The sequence below is a fragment of the Neovison vison genome, chromosome 13 (assembly GCF_020171115.1).
Source record: "Neovison vison isolate M4711 chromosome 13, ASM_NN_V1, whole genome shotgun sequence".
Classification (NCBI taxonomy): domain Eukaryota; kingdom Metazoa; phylum Chordata; class Mammalia; order Carnivora; family Mustelidae; genus Neogale; species Neogale vison.
The window spans coordinates 2394963-2400962 of NC_058103.1; positions in this window are offsets into that span (position 1 = coordinate 2394963).

Consider the following 6000-nt stretch of genomic DNA (forward strand, 5'->3'; position numbering starts at 1 on the left):
TCCCTTCCTCTCTCTCTGCCTGCCTCTCTGCCTACTTGTGATCTCTCTCTGTCAAATAAATAAATAAATAAATCTTTTAAAAATAAAATTAAATTAAAAATAAAAAAAGAAATGTCAGAAAACTCCTGTTTTAATCATGATCAAAAACATTTTCATTTTAAAATTACAACTCGGAACTGAAATGTTCATGATTATAACCGTTCCTACGCTGGTCAGCCTGGTACGCTTTCATCCTTTCAAATAACACATATTTGGCCTTTTCCTACCATCTTTATGTTAAAAAAAAAAAAAAACACATTCTCCATAATGGAAAGGTGGAGCATTGCAATTTGTAAAACTTTTGATGCACAATGTCAGATGAGTGCTATTGGGCTGAAAATATAAATGAATGGACGGGTCATTTTACAAAGAGTTAAACACACTAGGGGCACCTGGGTGGCTCAGTGGGTTAAAGCCTCTGCCTTCGGCTCAGGTCATGATCTCAGGGTCCTGGGATCGAGCCCCACATCGGGCTCTCTGCTCAGCGAGGAGTCTGCTTCCTCCTCTCTCTGCCTGCCTCTCTGCCTGCTTGTGATCTCTCTGTCAAATAAATAAATAAAATCTTTGAAAAAAAAAAGAGTTAAACACACTTGGACAAATGGTAGCCGCAGCAGGTGGAAAACACCACCATGGAATTTTTTTTAAGATTTTATTTATGTATTAGAGAGAGGGAGCAGAAGCAGAGGCGTGGCAGGCGGAGGGAAAAGCAGCCTCCCCCCCGAGCAAGGAACCCGATGCGGGGCTCGATCTCAAGACCCCTGAGATCATGACCTGGGCCAAAGGCAGACGCTTAACTGACAGCCACATGGGCGTCCCAGCGCCCTGGCAGGAGGTCACTCCCCTGGCCGAGACTCACAGCACTGGTAGCTCCAAGGACTCTGGGGACAGATCAGGGAATCTGGGGAGCAGCCCCCACAACCAACAGGGCCGATCTCACTCCGGCCCGCAGAGAAGTGGGTTTTTGCTTGGCAGGAAGAGCCCCCGGAGGAGGGTGCGGGTCTTCAGGGCCTGCTGTTTCCATAAGCAACACCAGGACCCCAAGAAGGCTCTCCCCAGCCCAACCGCACGGCCTGACACAGGCACACGTTCGTGTGGAGAACGCGGAAAAGAGGTGGCACTGCCCCCCCACCACTGGGCACCGAGGGTGAGGGGCACTTGGCCTGCCCGACACCGAGCCGGCTGCAGGCTGCGCCAGGGCGGCGGGCACTGAGAGGGGCTAGAAGACCTCAGAAGTAACTGTAAGTTAGGGCCCCATGTCGGGGTTGGAGTGGAGAACCGGGGGGAAATCAGTAAAGATAAAAGTGGAATGCTGACTTTAAAAAATTCCAGTACGTGCCAAATACGGCATGAAGTATTTTTGGTGGTTTTGTGCCTTGTGAAAAGTTTTTTCTGTTCGTTGCAGTCTTTGGGGAGCGTGTTGCTAAGAGCTGGGTCTTGGGGCAATCTCTCCCAACGGGAGAGCCTGTGACGAGACGCGCTCACGTTACGGCGACAGCTAAGGTAGCAGCCTCAGAAGCTGGCTTCGTGCGCCCAGCTCACGTGTTATGGTCTCTTCCTTCCTGCCGGGCACCGCCACGCTTCCCATCAGGAATCCTGACCCCGCCCACTGAGAGCAAACCTGCGTTTGCAGCTGTTTGTATGAAAAGCAGATTTCCGGAAATGCTAACATCTTTCAGCTCAGGTCATGATTCCAGGGTCCTGAGATGGAGCCCTACGTCTGGCTACCTGCTGGGTGTGGGGTCTGCTTAGGGTTCTCTCTCCCTCTGCCCCTCCCCTCCGAGTGCTCTCCCTCTCTCTCCCTCTCTCTCGAATAAATGACTAAATCTTTTTTAAAAAGAAAAAGTTTCCTAGCTCTTGGTAAAACGGAATCAGGGATCTGTCCGGTGACCGTATGAACAGTTACTCGGGAAGAATGACGAGGCAGTGGGGAGTGGGCCTCTTCATCAGGATCCCCAGGGCGTGCTCTGGGGACTGTATTCCCACGCTTGGGCATGGGCCCTGTGCCCTCTGTGTGACATGGAGCATCCCAAGACCAGAGAAAGGCTCCGAGTCCCGCAAGAGGGAAAAACAAGTTGAACGCAGAATGACCCAAATGCATGTGACCTTGAGGCACGTTGTTCCTGGAACCACACTTTGGGGATGCTGGCTTACATATCACCAGGTGTGGTTTCTAAATTTCCTCTCCCTGTCCCGCTGGTCCCTTGCTGAAGGCCACTCCCCACTGCACCCTCTCTCTGGAGCCCAGAGTCAGCGCAGGAGACCCCCCACCCCACCCCCCGCCAAGGTCCGTGCCAACCCCTCCACCCCGCCCCCTCCACCCAGCACCCTCCACCCGGCACCCTGCCTGAATCGCGAAGCTCCCTCAATCCTCCCTCATCCTCCTCAGTCAGGACACAAGAATTTCAAGGATGGTTTCCCTCCCAGCCTGGAGGGTTTGGGGAGGACCCGGTCGGGGTGTACGCGTCGTAGTCTGAGCCTGCTTCGGAGGACTAGCTGGGGGGAGACAGGACTTCGTGTCCCCAGCATGACGGGGACCCCTGACTGCCCCAGACTTGTGCTCAGCTCAGGCCACCGCCCGCACAACAGACTCCTGGGAAACCCCTCCTTGGAGTGGCTTCTTGTGCCTCCGCGGCCCTGAGGAGCCTGCCCCCACCCCCACCTCCCAGTCTCTCCTGGGGCCCTGGCAGCTCCTATCAGCCCTGCCTGAGACCCCAGACCCCTTTCAAACGATTGAGCTGGGAACATAGGGGCTGCACTGAGGTCCAGCGGGGAAGGCTGGGGAGCAGGGCCGCCACCCCACATGTGCCCTTCCCCTACCCTGGCATCCTCAGCGGACTCGATATCCCAAATCTGAGACCCGGGAGCATCGGGCCGGACCTGCAGCGTCCAAGAGGCTGGCGGGCGGCCCACTGCCTCTCCCGACCCACAAAGAGACCACTGTGGGGACAGCGAGGTGCCCAGAGGCGCTGCCTGTCCCCCAGGCTCAGGTTCTCGCTGCTGGGGACAATGGCAGGACTCAGTGCGGACAGCTCAACTGAAGGGCAGCCTTTCTCTCTTTTGAAAAGGGGTAGAGAGGAGCCTTGTGTCTGCCTCTCCTGTCTGGCCTGGAAATTGAGTGGCTTTTCCAGTGAAACTGCAGCAGCGGCCTTGTGTGCCCCCGCTGAGGGAGGCTGAGGTCTCCAAAGTCCACGCTGTGTGCCGAGCCACCGCCGGTCAGGGAGCCGCTGCCGTGGCCTCGACAGGCAGGAGAGCCCCCTTCCCGGAATCCCCCATTCCTGCCTCGACCCCTTTCCACAGGACGGCCCTCCCTGACCCACGGCCACTGCCCTCACCCCACAGATCCTGTCCCTGGAGCCGGAGCACCGGGAGGCCGGTCTGGCTCACCAGGCCGCATAAGGCCGCAGTTCCCTTCTGCAAGGAGCTGCAGGTGCGTGTGTGTGAATTACGTCCTGGGACCCCTTCAGCCCCAGCAGCGGTTCTCAGCGTGGGGTCCCGGGGCCTCAGCAGCATCTGGGAACTGGTCGGAAATGCAAATTCTCAGGACCATCCCGGGCTTGCTGTCTAAGATACTCTGGGGGGGCCTAGAATCTAGGCTTTAAGGAGCCCTCCAGGAGATCTTTATCTCATTCAAGTTCAAGACCCCCTGACCCGGAAGATCCAGCCTTTGAGGAAGCCTGGCACAGAGCCTTCTGCAAAGTGGTTAGTCACTTGCCCTTCTGCCCAGTGAATCGGACATGGACTAACGTCCCTAATACAGGGCAGAATCCTTCGGAGAGAAGCCCCCTCTGACCCAGTGTCTGGATGTCAGAGGAAGCCGGGCCACAGAGCAGGGCTGGATACCAGAATGCTGGCCCCCTTCCCTTCCCTGCCCACCTGTCCCCCACCCCCTGAACATGGCAGGGAGCATTCAAGGAGCCCCACCGGACCAGTGCCTGGGAGTCTCAGCTGATCTGGCCTAGGGCTCCATTTCTGGTGTGACCGGAGGGAGGAGACCGCGGGCCCAGGGTCGTCTCCCTTTCTGCCCCTTGTGTCCCGCCGGCAGGCGGGGCTTGCCCCCAGACTTCCGGCCCCGAAGCCAACACTGAGATGGGCTTCTGAGGTCCTGCCTTCCTGCCTGGCGCTCTCCCCAGCAGAGGGACTGTCCTCCAATCCCCAGTTCATGGTCAAATACACATGCCACCAGAGGTGGTATTAGTATCACTACCGACCAGAACACCCTCACTGCGCCTCCCTCCTGAGCGGCCCCTGCTCTTACCAGGCCCCTCCCACAGAGGGCCACCTTCTTTTGGAGCCCAGCCTAGCCTGCGAGCCAATGTGTTGACCCATGTTTACTGGAAGATGGACGTTTGACCAATCCTAGACTCATGGCACAGACTGACCCTTGTCTCGTGCAAATGCCCACGGCTGGCCCGCTCTGCCCCTCGCTTCCCCGCTCTGCCTGTAAACTGAGGCAGGCAGAAGGCGGGTCCGGTATCCTCAGACGTCCATCCTGGGATGTTGTCACTCGGTTTGCCCATTCATGTCGGCCCAGGCAGGACAGAGGACCCCCAGGGAGCCCAGAGGAGACAGTGGGAGCCCTGGGCCTCCTGGAACCCAGAGCTGTAGCTCAGAGGTCAAGGCTCTCTGCACCCCTCCAGCCTCAGACCTGTCCCTGCCCCAGGGCTCTCCCTCCTCCTGGTCTCAGCCCTGACGACAATGACGGGATGCTGGGGAGCCCCATGGGCTGCCCCCCTCCTCCCTTTGTGGTCCAAACACCTGACGGGCACAGCTGAGGGGCCCACTCACCCTTTTGCCCCAGACTAGATGTCACAGCCAGCGGGGACCATGGGGCCAGCTTTCCCTCAAGACGGCTCTGACCCTCATCCTTCGCTCCATCACGGAAGCCCTGTGTGCATTTTTAAATTTTAATCTGTAAAGCCCCCAAGCTTGTGAAGTTGTATTCACGCTTTAGAGCTCGGCACCTCCTGGAGCGTCAGCCCGGAGACACGGACCCAGAAGCGCAGATCTGGGGGCAGCCGTGGTGGCTGCGTGCTGGGCCCGGCTGCCAGGGGCCGCCTGGCCGTCTGGGTGCCCCTTTCCTCCCAGGACAGAGCTCTCAAAGTGCAGCTGAAGGGACAGGCCTCTCGGCTCCGGCCCAGACGGTCAAGGACACGCCGCTCAGCCTCTCTGCGGCTTCCTCCCCCAGCGCGCCGCCGCCGGGCTCTCAGGGTGGGCTCCGGGGGCAGAGGCAGCCGCACCCAGCTTCTCCTCGGCCGCGCAGGGGGTGGTTAATAAAACACCGGGACTGGTGGTGGGGACACCTTTCTTCCGGGAAATTAGTTTAGGAGCGCTTGGAGGCCAGGATCAAGTGGCCTGTTAAAGAGTAACTCACACCCCATATTACATCCGAGTCCGGGGAGCCAATATCCAAGGGAAGTGTTTGTTGGAACAGCTGAACAAAGCGTCCTTTGTCGGCCGGCTCGGCCAGCGCCGGGCTCTCCTGTGGTAGGAACTGGCTGGTGCACGTCCCCCGGGAATGTGCGGCCTTGTGGTTGACCAGTTAGCCACTGTGCTGGGTGGGTTTCCAGTACATGGGGCTGGGCTAATCTGCTAGAGCACCTCCTCCAGGCAGCCCTGCGGGAACCACCCCCCAGACCTCCCCAGGTCAGCGTGGGGTGGGATCCATCTCCACACATGGTTTTCCACCCCTGCAGGGGGAGGTGGCTCGGAGCCCGCCAAGGCAGCAGCCTGTCTGTCCCACCATCTGTAGGTGTCACATGTCCTCCCGATCCTCCTGGAGGCGACGGCCCAGGTCTGCTGGCTCTGAGCGCTGCCCCATCACCTCGCCACCACCCCCCGCCAGAACGCTACATCTCAAGGGATCCTTGCTAAAGCACACCTTTCTGGGCCTCAGCCTAGATGACTGTTAAATTCCTGCGGGTGAGTCTGGCTCTTATGCTTCAGGGGAACAAAAAAGAAAAA